We start from the raw sequence: 16717 nt of genomic DNA on the forward strand, positions 1-16717 counted from the left end.
TGTGTGAATTACACACTGTGGATTTCTTTCCAACCTAACACTGGGTAGCAAACGCTGCAGTTTAATGTCCTGTAAGAAAGTTCTTCTTCAGCTTTTTTGAGTTTAAAACAGTAACAATCACAGGGATTTTTTTAAGACATAAAGCCTTTTTGGTTTTCAAGTTAAATAGTTGACTAAATTGCCTTCATACATCAAAAAATCTTTAAAAAAAAGACCGACCTTGAAAGATCAATATAACTTTCCCTTCTTGTTATTGTTATAACAATATATTCCCTTCTTGTAATTTGTTATAACCTCAAATTACAAATCCCATTTAAACTTCTCTTTTCTTTGAAACAAATCAGAAGCAGGAAAGATAAACTAAAATGTTGGTGCAAATATGGTGCGTTTTTAGAACTGCAAAAACGTCTGCATGTACACAATTTCTAAGTATTACAAGTATTTTAATTTTTTTCAGAAAGCTGAACACGAAATCTACTTAACCTTTAACCAAAACATTCTCGTATTTGCTTTTCTCTTCTTCATTCTCCACGATTGGAATGCGGCAAGCATAATTTTTTTAGTGAATTCCTGCCTTGTAAATCAAAGATATTGGTGATGTTCCTTTATGTATCAAGTTGCTTAATGAAGATCCCATATCCTTTAAGAGTTTGTAGCATGTTGAGAAAATTGTGGATACTTAGATGTTAAATAACATCTGCTCAATCCAGAAGTTTTCACTAAATCTAGGAGCCTTTTTTTAAAGGCTTTTTAAGTGGTCAAGGTACATTAAACCTGGAACTAAAAGGTCACTAAGAGGTTCCAAGACACTCAGATTTTCAATGAAGTGTGATTCCCTTCTGGAAGACACATGGGTGAGAGAAAGGTATCAGTGCTGATTATCTCTGCACAAATATTTTTAGGGAATGGAGGAGGGGTGTTTGGGGGCACAAGGCCCTTTAAGGCCAGAAATAACAACTTAAGGGCTGCAGGCTGATGCAGGCCACAGACACCAGACACACACACACACACACACACATGCACGCACATGTGTATATATAATGTGCATATATATACATAAATATGTGTGTATATATATTACATACATATATATGACCTGCATGATGTGTTAAAAACATTTTAAATTACTTGCCACTACTCAAAAACCAGGACTGAAATCTGGATTTGCCACTTCTCTTGAGAATCTGGCCCCCAGAGCCACGTTCCCTTGTAGTAACAGCTGACCATCAGTCTCCCTGGCCCAGCCTCACTGATTTGCATTCCCTGCCCAACCTATATGCAGGCTCATGGGTTGGTAAGCCCAGCTTGGTGTGTGGGGAAATCCGGCCGTTGCTTCTCTGGTAATCCCGGAACATTCATGTCTGCTGATGGTTCTGCTAACTAGGAACTCTTGGTCCTCCATGTCTTGGGTGAGAAGTGTCTCAGCTCAAACCCCTCTTGGGAAAATTCTAGGAGCTCACAGTGAAATTGAAAAAATTGAGAGGCCTCGTTGGTACAGAGGGAATGCTTAATGAAACCATGAGTAGGTCCTAGTCTCCACAAGTGTTTTATCCTGTGCTGATATTTAAGCTAAGACTGGCCATTAGACAAATTATGAAGTGGATGAAGTTAATCTTTACTGTTCACACTCTCCCCTATTATCTCCTTGGAGGAATTCATCCCTAACCAATCAAATGCCTTGTTCACTAACACAACATCACTCTCAGCTCTTCAATGGCTTCCCATCACATAAGAATAAAATCCGAAGTCCATACCATAACCAACAAGGCTCTACATGATCCAGTCCCTGCCTACCTGTCCAAATTAATCATCTGCTACCATTCTCTCCCTCCCTCATTGTGCTCTAGGCACACTGGCATTCTTGCTATTTCCCAAACAGACCAAGCGGGCTCCCATCCGAGGGCCTTTGCTCTTGCTATTCTCCAAGCTGGAAAATTCCTTCCCATAGGCAGGGATATGGCCAGCTTCTTTACCCCACTTAGGCCTCTATTCAAATCTCGCCTTTCCAGAGGTGCGTTCTCTGACTGCCCATATAAATAGCCCATTCTCCCATCAGAGTCTATCATTCTCTACCCCTTTGCCTTGCTTTATTTTCATATCCTTTAGCATTAATTCAACACTCTATAGGAAGTTCTTACTTTGTACGGTGGTAGGGGACCATAAAAATGGCCATGCGAGCTGAAACGATGTAAAGTATCCCTAATAATCAATGGGGAAAATAATAATTGCTCCATGAATGACCATTAAAAATTTTTTGTCAAAAAAATAAAAACCCTCTTACTGTTGGCTATAAATGTATAGGAAAATGAAAAAAAAGTAAGATGAATATTTATTTACTAAACTGTAATTTAAAACACTAGAGATATTGGGAATTAAAATGTTTTCATTTCTTTGTAGAAAACATCAATATTCTGAGTGGACATTTCTCAAAAGAAGATATACAAATGGCCAATAAGCACGTGAAAAGATACTGAGTATCACTAATCATTATGGAAATGCAAATCAAAACCACAATGAAATACCACTTCAAATCCATTAGGATGGCTACTACAGAAAAAAAAGAACAGCAAATGTTTGCGACTATATGGAGAAATTGGAACTCTTGCACATTGCCCATGGGATGTAAAATGGTGGAGCCACTGTGGAAAACAGTGTTGCAGTTTCCCAAAAATTTAAGCAGAATTATCATATGATCTAACAATTCTACTTCTAGGTATCCACCCAAAAAAATTAAAAACAGGGACTTGAACAGATATTTCCACACCAATATTCATAGCAGCATTATCTGTTTTTGTTTTTGTTTTGAGACGGAGTCTCACTCTGTTGCCCAGGCTGGAGTGCAGTGGTACGATCTTGGCTCACTGCAACCTCCATCTCCTGGGTTCAAGCGATTCTCCTGCCTCAGCCTTCTGAGTAGCTGGGACTAGAGGCACACACCACCACACCCAACTAATTTTTTAAAAATATTTTTGGTAGAGACGGGCTTTCAACACGTTGGCCAGGCTGGTCTTGAACTCCTGACCTCAAGTGATCTGCCCGCCTCGGCCTCCCAAAGTGCTGAGATTACAGGCCTGAGCCACCGTGCATGGCCTTCATAGCAGCATTATTTACAATAGACAAAAGGTGGGAACAACCCAAATGGATAAACAAAAATGTGGTATATACATACAATGGAATATTGTTTAGCCTTAAAAAGAAATGAAATTCTAATACATGGATGAAGCTTAAAGATATTATGCTAAGTGAAATAAGCCAGATACAAAAGGACAAATACTGTATGATTCTACTCATATGATTATATTCATATGAGCACAGTCAAATTCATAGAGACAAAGTAAAATAGAGAATACCAGAGGCTGGGAGGACTGGGGAAGAGGGAATTAATGTTTAATGGACACAGAGTTTCTGTTTGGGATGATGAAAAAGTGGAGATAGATGGTAGTGATGGTTGCACAACCATGTGAATATACTTTTACGTTGTGAATGCCACTGAATGATACATTTACAAATGGTTGAAATGGTAAATTGTATGTTACGTATGTTTTGCCACAATTAAAAAACTTATCAAGAGTAGTTTTACAGTATGGAGATTTCTCAAAAGCTAAAAATAAAACTACTATTCTATCCAGCAATCCCACCCTTGGAATAACTACCCACCCCCCCCAAAAAAAATCAACGCTTCAAAGAAATACCTGCACTCACATGTTTATTGCAGCAGTATTTACAATAGCAAAAATATGAAATTCAACTAAATGCCCTTCAGTGGTAAACTGGATGAAGGAAATGTGGTATATATACACAATGGAATATTATTTGGCCATAAAAAAAATGAAATCCCGTCATTTGCAGCAACATGGATGGAACTGGAGGTCATTATATTAAGTGAAATAAGCAAGGCACGAAAAGACAAATATCACATGTTCTCACTTATATGTGGGAGCTAAAAAATCTGATCACATGGAGGCAGAGGGTGGAAAGTTAGAGAATAGAGACTGGAACTGGAGGGGGGGAATGAAGAAAAGTTGGTTAATGAGTACAAATATACAGTTAGATAGAAGGAATAAATTCAGTGTTTGCTAGCAGAATAAGGTGACTATAGCTAAACAAAAATTTGTTGTACCCAGGAGATGGACACCCTAAATACCCTGACTGATCATTACACATTATATACACATAACAAAATTTTCCATGTACGGCATAAATGTGTACAAACTACAAAAAGAGTAGTTTGAGCAGTGCTTGCTTCTTTCTTCTCTTCATAAAACCTACAATGCAGAGAGAACATTTTTTAATATTCCTTGGTGAATAGCCATCATCCTTTCTAAGTTTATTGGATCAGCTTCCAATATTTGTCCCTTGCATTTTCAATGTCATGAAATATCTCTGAGAGCTCTTTTAATGTGAAGTTTTTCGCAAGTGTTCCTTCCCCTGGGATATATTCATCTCTTTCATCACAGTCACTTTTTCATTTGTGTTCATAAGTTTGCCCTCACTAAGTTTCTCTGGCTGCATATCAAGAGCCTCTCAAAGAGCAGCAGTGTGTCCACATTGCCATGGTCAACTATTTCTTCTACAACTCCATTTACCTTTTATTAGAAGCCCATAAAGTTAGTTGCATGGCATAGGAAAAGTTCCTTCCATACTGCGGGCATACTACTTGCTGTTACTTCCTGCCATGATGTTTGAATGTGTTCAAGTACATCCCTTATGTCATATTTCTTTCAAAACTCAGCTAAAGAAATGGCATGATTTCTAGTTAGAGCATTCCTAGTCTGTCTGAAAGTACATCTAATAGGCTTTCAAATCTGAAATAACTGCATGGTCCATTGGATGGATTAATGAAGTTGTGTTTGGGTGTAAAAAGCAAATTTTCACATTTCCATTTAAGAGAATCAGGTTGACCTGGAGTGTTATCCAACAGTAGTAGTGCTTTAGAAGTTCAATTATTTTGCCTACAGTATCTCTCTACCACTGGGAGACAAAGAGGCGACACAGCTACAGGCTTTGCTTTCCTTGTGTGAACTGAGTAACAGATGCACAGTGACCAGTCACTGAATGATTTCAAAAGAAGTAATGCGATTGGTCACTGATTATGATGAACATTTGTCACTTACATAGCCATTTGTGGCCTGGAGAGCTAGCAGTGAAATTTGCAGCAGTTACTCACAATTAATATGCTGTGGTGACTAAAATTTGAACTGTTTTGTTGGGAACCTGGTGTTAAATAAACCATGGTAATCAAAATTCATGCATATCAAAACAATGCAAAGTGAGAATTATCTGCATTATGTATTTCTTTGCTTATTATGTTTCCCCTACTAGAATGTAAGCTACATGGGATGCAGACTTAGCCTATTTTGTTTACAGTGATATTCACAATGTCTAGAACAAAGTGTAGCACATAGTAGGGGCTCAATAAATACTTGTAGACAAGAAGAAAGGAAAAGAAAGAGAATGGAAGACAGGAAGGAAGAGAGACAGATGTAAAAATTATCTAGCTAGATCAACTTTTGTGTGAAGATGGTGCCCAGAGAAATGAAATCACTTTCCCAAAGGTACCCTGCACTTCCAGGCTTCTGATGTGGGGTTTGAAATGTACCCCCTAACCCACATTGTTCCTCTCTCTCTCTCTCCCTGTCCATGCCTTTCAGTTTATGCATTCACATGAAGATGTGAGTAATAAAGTGGCAGAGGCCTTAATCACTTGACTTTTGAGGAAGGATAAGAGCTTTACCCCAGAAGGCCACAGCCCTGTGGTGGTGATGGTGGGGGTGACATTAGGGCCTTCCCAGACTCCCTAGTATCAGACCATAGAGGCTGCTAATTCTTAGTCTATGTCAAGCTATTTGCATTTTCTTTCCTAAATGTCCTTGTGTGGTGCTACTGTCAGAGTGTACAGGATGCTGGGGTTTTTCTCCTTGTAACTCACTGCCCTGAAGTTGGGTTTCTAATTTACTCAAGGGGCTCCAGCGTCTCAGAGCAGATGGGGCAGCCTGGCCAACTGGGAGAGGAAAAGGCTGATCGGATGAAGAACTTCTGTTTCTGTGACTAAGGACTTAGTCAGCTACCTGGTTTAGGATGTACTATTTGTCAGTAAGCAGATCAGGAGGAAGCAGCACTCATTCTGGCTAGAGTAATGGTTTTCAGTGCATTTTTTACTCATGAAATTCAAAAAGAACAGGGTGCCAGTTCAACCTTGTGGTTGAGGTTATAAATGAAAAAGGAAGCTTAAATTACCCAGGGAGGCTGTCCCCTTAGTCACAGTTTCAGAGCATTCCAGACTCCTGTGTCAATTAAACCATATTGAACTTCAATAAAATACCAAAAAGGCAAATAATGGTCTTTTTGGAGAGCTCCCTTTTGCCCTACCCTTTTGATTGTGCTCTTTTCTGTCTCTCTCCCCCATCCCTCCACCTCCTCTCTCCTTTCTTCCTCCCTCTCTCTCTTTCTTCCTCCCTCTCTCTCTTTCTTTTCTTTTTTTTCTTTCTTTCTTTCTTCTTTCTTTCTCTCTCTCTCTCTCCCTTATTTATTTATTTATTTATTTATTTCCATTCTTTCTTTTCTTCCTTCTTTTCCTTTTGTGGAAAAAGTAGCTGTTCTTTATAAGAATAAAATCATGTAAGTAATTAATTGGAAATGACCTTAGCTGATCTAAAGGTTCTAAATCCAAGCTCTGTGTAAACAATTGTTTATATGTTTTCTTTCATTTTCAGATCCTTTGCCTTTTCACTTTCTCCCTCCATCTTCCTCTCTCTCTCTTGTACCCTCAGGTCACCACGCTTTGGACCTCCCACGAATGGTTTGAACCTGAGGCATGAATTGAGCTTGACTCCCTTGAGAGAGAGTTGCGAGAGGTCAGGGGTGCCTGAATCTTTTCTTGTTAGATACTCTTACAGAAGGTTTGATGAAAAGAATTAGTTGGCCAGAATCAGTCTTGGTTTGGTACATTTCCCATATCTGTGCTTTTCCTGGTTGTCATTAGCATAAATATTTGAGAGTCAACACTGAAAGAATTTGAAAAACGTATTGACTGAAGATTTTTGTCACAAACACTCCATTTCAACTGGCATCTTTCACTCTTTGAAAGGTCTCTCATTTTAAATACCACTTTCTTCTTTTGTCCTATTGAATTTCAATTATGTGCAAAGCCCTGTGGGGAGACACAAAGATGGATAGGACACAATTCTTACCCTTACTACCAAAAACCATGCAGGGAGATAAGAGTCAGGTTGGCAAAAAGCTAAACAAACACAAGGTTAAACTACTAGTTAAAAAACTCTAAAACAAGAAAGCGTCCATGGAGGCCCTGTTTAATTTTCAGTTTACCTCTACAGGCAGAAAATATCAAAGGAGGTCTGAAGAAAAAGACATGCCTTGGGGGTTGTGGTAAGGCCAGGATGGAAAGAGGAGTTCAGATCAGAGATGCATCTGGAAAAATTTGGAAGGCGGAGTTGCAGGGGAAGGTATTTTAGGGGGAAATTATTTGGGTAAACAGGACCACCATGTGCAGTTGTGCAGGTTGTACAGGCTATGCAATATACAACTCTAGGGGTTGCCATTCACATCAAAAATCTCTGTGTAGAAAACAATCTGTGTGGCCACTGGTGGCAACCCTGGGACAAAAGTCTAAGAGATATACAGTGCAAAACCTCTGTGGACATAAGAAGTAGACTTGTTACCATGATGTAAGTCCCGAGAGGGCAGGGACTGAGTCTTATCTTTGGATCTTCAGAGCTTTGCAGTGTCTGGCACATATTAGGTATATGAGACATGTTTCCCAAATAAATGAACTCAATCTTGCCCAATCCCCACCAGCTGGTTGTATGAATGAGGGTGAGGTCACAGAATGGGGATAACTCAGATTTCTTTGACAACTCTGGATAATGTTGGGCCTCAGCACCAAAAGTGTCCCCCTCCCAAATCATTCTAGTTACTTCCAGGATCTTACAGAGAGTTTAAACTGTGTTTCCATACTGTACTCTTTTTTTCCCATTCTGGTCTTTTTCCAATGTTTTGAGAGGGACAGCACTTCAGTCATTCCCACTCTGCAGACCACCACCCTCTCTGTGAGTATGGTGTACCTTCCTAGGTGCTTTTCTCCGTGTCCGCAAAGCTGCTACAATGGAGACTATGATGGTGTCATGGTCCCTTCTGACCTCTGGGATTGAAGCCTTATTGATACTACAGAGAATTGTGGAGAATGGCCTTTTGCCCTCCATGGTCATACACATGGACATGAGGCAATGTCGTGTTTCTCAAGTCTGATACAGCCTTCCTTAAAACAATGTCTTCAGCTTCTGCCTGCCTCAACACTGAGCAAAAGAGGAACACTATGCAGCTCTTTCTACCCTCCACCCCTATGTTTCTGCTTTTGCAAAAGGAAACACAATGAAAAGCATGGGGTATGTATGGGAACATGAAATATTTTAGTTTGGATGAAGCAAAAGGTATATACAAGTGAATGTGGGCAAAAGCTGGCCCCAATGGAGACTGAGTCAAACAGTGAGGATGGATGCATGCAAACCCGTAAACCCTAGTGGAAAATCATCTAAAAGCTATCTGAGGGGGAGCCACATTTTTAAGTATGAAGAAAAGTATTATTTTGACTGGTGCTGTGAACTTAGTGTGGCCCCACCAAAATCATACGTTGAAGCCCTACTCCCCAGTGGGATGGTATTTGGAAGAGGGGTCTTTGGGAGGTGATTAGGTATTGGGGGGTGGAGCCCTTGTGAATGGGATTAGTGCCCGTATAAGACGAGATATGAGACTGATGATCCCTCTCTTAACCATCTGAAGATACAATAAGAAGGCAGCCTTCTGCAACCCAGGAAGAGAGCCCTAACCAGAACCCATCCACGCTGGCACCCTGATATTGGACTTTCAGCCTTGAGAAGTGTGAGAAAGTAGGTGTTTGTTGTTTAAGCCACCCATTCTGTGGTATTCTGTTATAGCAGCTCAAGTTGACTAAGACAGCTGGTTAAAGATATAATAAAAGTCTAAGCAGAATCGGACAGTGGAGTTACACAAACCTAGGTTTGGGTCTCAGTGACCTTGGTTAAGTCACTTAACCTCAGGGACTCTTAGTTTCCTTATCTGTAAAATAGTCATACTACCCATCTCTCAGGTTCTTTTCTAAGAATAGTGCTTATGAAATGCTTAGTACAAAACCTGGCACATAGTAAATATCCAATAAAATGGCCACCAAAAACTAGTGTATTGTAAGGCATTCTCACTTCTAAGGTAGTGTTTCATCAGGCCATATAATAAGTAAGCAAAACTGTAGATTAGGTACTTTTTTGGGGCTCCTTGCATTCTCTTTTCCCAACCAATGGCCCAGAAATTAACTAGGGAGTCAATATGATCAATAAATTCACAGCCTGGTGGCAACAACTGTTTTTCTTCCATAAATTCCAAAAAGTGGGAAACTAGAGAATGACTGGTAGTAGAAGTTCAGGGATCAGTAGAAGTTTGGAACAAGGGTGGTGGTCTTTTGAGTGTGAGCTTCTTCTCCCTAACACTTCATACCACATCCTTAAGGTCATTCGTTGTTCCACACAGTGAATTTTGGATACAAAAGACTCAAGGCTTTTACTCCACTGAGAATTCTGTGCATTTCAGTCAAAGGATTCATTGCAGAAGCCTCGCACTGGACAACTGTAGATATGGCCTGTAGTTGCCCATCCACCATTGTTTTCAGGCACTCATTTCCCAGAAGACAGAAAGCCCCAATTTCCAGGACAGGCTCCACTTGCCAAGAATTGCTAAGCTCTTTGAAGATCAGCTTCTACCTTATCAAGTACCTTCCAAATATTCTCAGATGGATGACAACAGTCTCTCCTCTCAGGGTTGTGTTTGCAAGTCTAGAAGTTTCTGAAGAATAGTAACTGAAGAGTTACTATTGCATATTTTCATTGCCATCAACAACTTCCAGTGATATAAAGAAGAAACTTTTAAAGCATGTGATGGCAAATCCTGACCATTTTGTAATCTGTGTTGTATTTAAGAATCATTCATCCCAGGTAGCACTAGATCAAGAAGTTTCTTGATGCTGTCTACTTCTATGAAAGACACAAAAACCCCCAAATCTGGTCTCAGTCTGAAAACTAAGTGGCCATGCCACTGAATGTCTGACACTGGAATACAGGAATGGAACCATGCCATGTCTGAGGGATTTCCTGAATTACGATTCAGGAAAACTGGGCTCTTCATTTTCTCTGCCTACATCTTGTAGCCTGGGGAAAGGGAGCTTCATCACAATATGTAACACTGTCTGCTCACCTTGGACCATCTTAGTCAAGGAAGGAAAGAACTTAATTAGAGCTTTGGACAGATTGACATTAACAAAGTTGTCCACCAATAATTCTCAAACATGTAGTCCTTATGAACACAAATGTTGTAGCCAATATTTCTGACATTTCAGGAGATTGGGAAATGCCAGCGGGGTTCTACTGCCTGAGGCAGCACTTCCTCTGAGGAAGTCCTCTGGAAGTGGCAAGTGTTTTCTTTTCCACTGCTTAAAGGTCACACCAAATCACTTCTTCCTCAAATAGATTTCACTTTCACAGGCTCATAAAATGGCCAAGTCAGAATGTGTCTTGCTTTATGAAGCCAGCTAAGGGTGTAAGGGTGACTCAGGCTTTCCCAAGTTCCCCTGCTTATTCAGTACCAGGAATATTTAAATCAGAGCTGGCCTTAAAATAGCAACTCTTTGAAAAGGGCTCAGCATTGACTCCTGAGACTCTTTCAGATGCTCTTCTTACTTTTCTGTTCCAGTGGTCACTGCTTAGAAAGTCTGTGGACAATAAATGCCTGTCTCTGATTCTTTCATTTTGACTGAAGAACATTATTACACTGTGTAAAATTCTAGAATTCATGACAGCTGATGAGAATACCTTAAATCCCTTTGCCTACTGAGAGAATATTACGGCAGACTTTTATCTCCTGCACTGGGATACTCAGAAATTGGCCTGCATGAGTATCTTTGCTTGATAGATATTTGAAGTACAAAATTCTTCATTAAAGTTTTTCAGAGAACAAGGATGTCATATTACTTTCTGCTCATCCTATGCACCATGATCAAACCAATTGTGATCATTCTAACCATGGCATTGTGCCATTGACTCTCAGACCTCTCTCTTGAGGTCCAATTTCCTGTTCTATCTCTCCACATGAGTGATCCATAAAAACCCTAAACTCAGTGGAACTAAAAGCTAATTCAAACCTATTCTGTCTTCTGTCTCCATCTCAGTTAATTACATGACATCTGCCAGTTCTCTCAAATTGAAAAACCTAGAGGCATTTATCCTTACATCTCCCTCTCATTCATTCTCAACATACAACCAGTCACTGTACATTTCCAATTCTCTTGCAGAAATGTCTCTTGGATTAGTCTGCATCTTCCCTGTCTGAGTTCAGGGACTAGTATCCTTTCTTGGATGACTTCAGCAGCATCCTGTGGAGCCTTCTTGCCACCTGCCTCCTCTAGAGAGCTCAAAAACCCACATCTGATTATGTCACTTCCATGCTATGAAACTTCAGGCTCTTGGGAGACACTGGTTTAGCACTCAGAGTTCTTAGGCTGGCTCCAACCACCTCTGTAGCCTAATTTCCTGCCGTGCCACCTTCCAGCCCCTAGACCCCAGCCACAGTCAGCTTTTTACCACTCCAGAAATAGGACTGACCTTTTTCCCCCACACTCACCTTGGCGTAGCTCTTTACCTCCCTCTCAAATACCTCTTCCTTCCCATCTCAACCTAGCCAAATGCTACTCACTCTTCAATACTCATTTCAAATGTTTTCTCCTGAGAGAAGCCTTCCTTAATCTGTTCCCAAGCCCTGCCCCAAGTTAATGACTCTGCCCTCCACAATGCTTCAGCATTTTATTCAGGCCTCTATAATAACAGAACTCCCACCCACCATATGTAAGTACACTGTAGGAGGTTCCCTGTCTTACAATTCATTTTATCCCTGGCACTCAGTAACATTTGATAGATGGACTAGTAGATGGATAGATGGATGGGTTGAGTGATAAAGTTTAAATGTAGGAGAGTAGGCCAACATCAGAGAGAAGGCACTGTAAGAACATGGAGAAAAGGGAAAAGAAATCAGAAATCATGTCTCCTCATTTATTCACTTCTAATTTTTTATTCAATTCATTCATTTTCTTTCAAACACAGTTATAATAAATATTGATCTTCTAAATATTCCCATGGCCCTGTATTTAAGAAGTTGAGAAGTTAAATTTACCTTCCAAATCTGCTTATTGAACTTATAAAAACATTTTCCTACAGTTTTTTAGTGGAAATTTTATTGCCCCTTAAGATTTTTATAGCAAACAATAGAACTATGAGCAACTTCCTCTTCTAGCCAAGATGGAATACCAGGGAGAAGATTTATCCTCCCGTCTTAAGCAACTAAAAAACTGGACAAAATATATGAAAAAAAAAAGTTTTCAAGACATTCGACATTAAGCAATAAAGACAATGATTCCTGAGAAACAGGAAACAAAGTAGTTAAGCCCTACAATTGCACCAGTTTACTGCCTGGAGGGAGTGTCCAGGTCATAGTGCAGGGACGGGGAACTCAGAGGGGGCCCAGAAGACTCCTTGAGTTGCAGAAAGAGAGTTGAGAATCTGAAGGAGACCAAGGCAACTAGACTTGGCAGTGTAGAGAGAAGAGAAAAAATTCAGGATTGTTGCGGAGGTCCCCCTCGAGTATTCAGCAGAGTACTAATTAGCACATGCATCTGAGGAAACTATACGAGCACAGGGAAAGAACCACATGAAAGCTTTAGCGGGAACAATATCCAGTGCTCACACAGAACCAGGAATAGTAAATAGTACTTGTTCCTCCCAGCCTGGGATAGGTGGGATGAGGGTTGGGAGAAAGAAATTATAAAAGGGCAGGAAGAAACTTTTAGAGGTGATGGATCTGTCCATTATCTTGATTGTGAAGATGGCTTCACAGGTATATATACACATGTGAATACTTATCAACTTGTACATTCTCAATCTATACGGCATATATTATAGCAGTTACACCTCAATAAAGGTATTAAAAATACAGTGATTATATGGCAATAGTACAGAATTTCTATAAATAATACTTTTCTGTTTTGCTTTGAATCAATGGTTCATGATAAATAGTTCACATAGATAAATATCCATTCATTGATTTTAAAAGTGTTTGATCCAAATGCAAATAACTACAATTTACAAAAATATCAAAGAGCTAACAAAAAAGAAAAATAAAGAAATCACATAGCTAAGTTAAACATGGGCAGTGTCTTAGTTTGTTAAGTTTGCTATAACTAAATGCCATAAACTGGGTGGCTTATAAACAATACACAATGATTTCTCACAGTTCTGGAGTCTGGGAAGTGCAAGACCAAGGCACTGGCAAATTCAGTATCTGGTGAGGGCCCATTCCTCATAGATGGAGTCTTCTCACTGTGTCCTCACATGGGGAAGAAGCAAGTGAGCTCTTTGGGATCCCTTTCATAAGGGCATCAATCCAAATCATGACCTAATTACCACCCAAATGTCCCGCCTTTTAATGCTATCACCTTGGGGGTATTTGTGGGAACATAAGCATTCAGTCCATTGTAGGCGGTGAGGTGAGACAAGAATAATCTGGAAAGAGAATGGAAGTTGGGCTGTTTCTGTCCCAGAAAAAACCTTAAGGTACGGGGAGTTACTCCTCTACAAGCTCCTCTCGGCCTGTGGGAATGGGCAAGGCCTAAAATCTGACTCAAGCTAAGTAATCTCTGAAAAGAAAATCTCAGCTTATTTCACAGATTTTCTCTTTTATGTAAATGGCTAGCCCAATTTTACAGACAAGCAGATAGAGAAGCTTGGCTAATTCTCCAAATCACAACTGGGGTTGGAAAATGGGAGAAATTAAAACTGCATGAATATCCAATGTAATTGGGTGGGTGAAGTACTGGGACTCATCTGAAACTGCCTTGCCTTGGAATGAGCAGGTGCTTACCAGAGTGGAGGAGGGTCAACAAACACATCTAAAAGACAAAGACTGCATCAGAATTAGCGGTGAGTATATTGACAAACACTTTTTGGCTGACACGGTCATGAGGCAGCACTTGGAATCAAGTGAAACATAGCGGGAATTACTACAATTTTCCTAATGGCATCAACAGATTCTATAGTCACTTCTGGCTGGGGGAGGGAGGAAGAGGTGTGTATGTGGTTGGCTTCTAAGAGCAGGGTATGTTTTCATTCATTGTTCTCATATGATGTTTTTCCACACCAGGCTCACAGCCCTTTACAATACCAAGGCTCTATTCCTTTGTGTTTTTTGAAAAAACAGTTGTGGAAAGAGTTTATTCTGATTCTTCCTGTTCCTTCATTCAGTACCCACTAAGTATTTGGCCTTCCTTGGGCTGCTCTTAGAAGCCTAACCACAGGCATAGATACCAGATGAAGGATGGTATTTGCCTGTGAGAAACAGTGTGGCTAGAAATAAAGAATAATTCTTAGAAATTCTCTAGGAGACTTCAATATTGCTTCATTTGCTTTCTTTTCTTAAATAATAATCAGAAATAATTATATATTGGGGAAGATCATACAGAAAAGGTTGGTAAAAATTGGAGATGGTCAATTTGAATAATTTATTCAACATTTATTGAAGCCCGATATGTAAAAAGCTGTGCTTAGCCCTTAATTGCAAAGCCTGAAACTATGGAACTACAAAAAAAAAAGTGGTAAATGCTTAATGACATGGATATAGACAATGGTTTTTTGGATAAGACCTCAAAAGCACGGGCAACAAAAGCAAAATTGGACAAAAGGGACTATATTAAACCAAAAAGCTTCTTCACAGCAAAGGAAACAATCAGCAGAGTGAACAACCAACCTATAAAATGGGAAAGGATACTGGCAAACTATACAAACTACAGGTGTTGATGTCCAAAATATGTAAGGAACTCAACTTAAAAGCAAGAAAACAAATGACCTTATTAAAAATGGGCAAAATACCCGAATAGACACCCTGTAAAGAAGATATACAAGGGGCCAACAGGTATATAAAAAATGCTCAACATTACTAAACATCAGTGAAATGCAAATCAAAACCACAATGAGATGTCACCTTATACCTGTTAGAATGACCCAGGCCTTGCTTTCAAGAAGTCAGCGGCCCGTTAGAGTAGAAATTACCAGCAGACAAATGGCTAGAACAAAAAACAGTAAAAGCAGAGACCTAAGATTGGGTTAGCATATTCTGAGTTTTCCTCAAGTCCTGCAGGCCACACGCAAATTACTTTATAGTGGACACTAGGGCCACCATAACGGATAGCCAGAGTCACAAAATGCCTTCAAGAAGTGTATGTGGAAGAATAGAGAGCAGGCCAGGTTGGTGGGATCCCACTGCTGATAGGAGGTTGTGGTAGATTATTAAAAATGTCTTCCCATGCAAGGCTGGTTCAATATACGCAAATCAATAAATGTAATCCAGCATATAAACAGAACCAAAGACAAAAACCACATGATTATCTCAATAGATGCAGAAAAGGCCTTTGACAAAATTCAACAACCCTTCATGCTAAAAACTCTCAATAAATTAGGTACTGATGGGACGTATCTCAAAATAATAAGAGCTATCTATGACAAACCCACAGCCAATATCATACTGAATGGGCAAAAACTGGAAGCATTCCCTTTGAAAACTGGCACAAGACAGGGATGCCCTCTCTCACCACTTCTATTCAACATAGTGTTGGAAGTTCTGGCCAGGGCAATTAGGCAGGAGAAGGAAATCAAGGGTATTCAATTAGGAAAAGAGGAAGTCAAATTGTCCCTGTTTGCAGATGACACGATAGTATATCTGGAAAACCCCATTGTCTCAGCCCAAAATCTCCTTAAGCTGATAAGCAACTTCAGCAAAGTCTCAGGATACAAAATCAATGTACAAAAATCACAAGCATTCCTATACATCAATAACAGACAAACAGAGAGCCAAATCATGAGTGAACTCCCATTCACAATTGCTTCAAAGAGAATAAAATACCTAGGAATCCAACTTACAAGAGATGTGAAGGACCTCTTCAAGGAGAACTACAAACCACTGCACAAGGAAATAAAAGAGGATACAAACAAATGGAAGAACATTCCATGCTCATGGGTAGGAAGAATCAATATCGTGAAAATGGCCATCCTTCCCAAGGTAATTTACAGATTCAATGCCATCCCCATCAAGCTACCAATGACTTTCTTCACAGAATTGGAAAAAACTACTTTAAACTTCATATGGAACCAAAAAAGAGCCCGCATCGCCAAGTCAATCCTAAGCCAAAAGAACAAAGCTGGAGGCATCACGCTACCTGACTTCAAACTATACTACAAGGCTACAGTAAACAAAACAGCATGGTACTGGTACCAAAACAGAGATATAGATCAATGGAACAGAACAGAGCCCTCAGAAATAATGCCACATATCTACAACTATCTGATCTTTGACAAACCTGACAAAAACAAGCAATGGGGAAAGGATTCCCTATTTAATAAATGGTGCTGGGAAAACTGGCTAGCCATATGTAGAAAGCTGAAACTGGATCCCTTCCTTACACCTTATACAAAAATCAATTCAAGATGGATTAAAGACTTAAACATTAGACCTAAAACCATAAAAACCCTAGAAGAAAACCTAGGCATTACCATTCAGGACATAGGCATGGGCAAGGACTTCATGTCTAAAACACCAA

Source organism: Pongo pygmaeus, chromosome X, assembly GCF_028885625.2.
Source record: "Pongo pygmaeus isolate AG05252 chromosome X, NHGRI_mPonPyg2-v2.0_pri, whole genome shotgun sequence".
Lineage (NCBI taxonomy): Eukaryota > Metazoa > Chordata > Mammalia > Primates > Hominidae > Pongo > Pongo pygmaeus.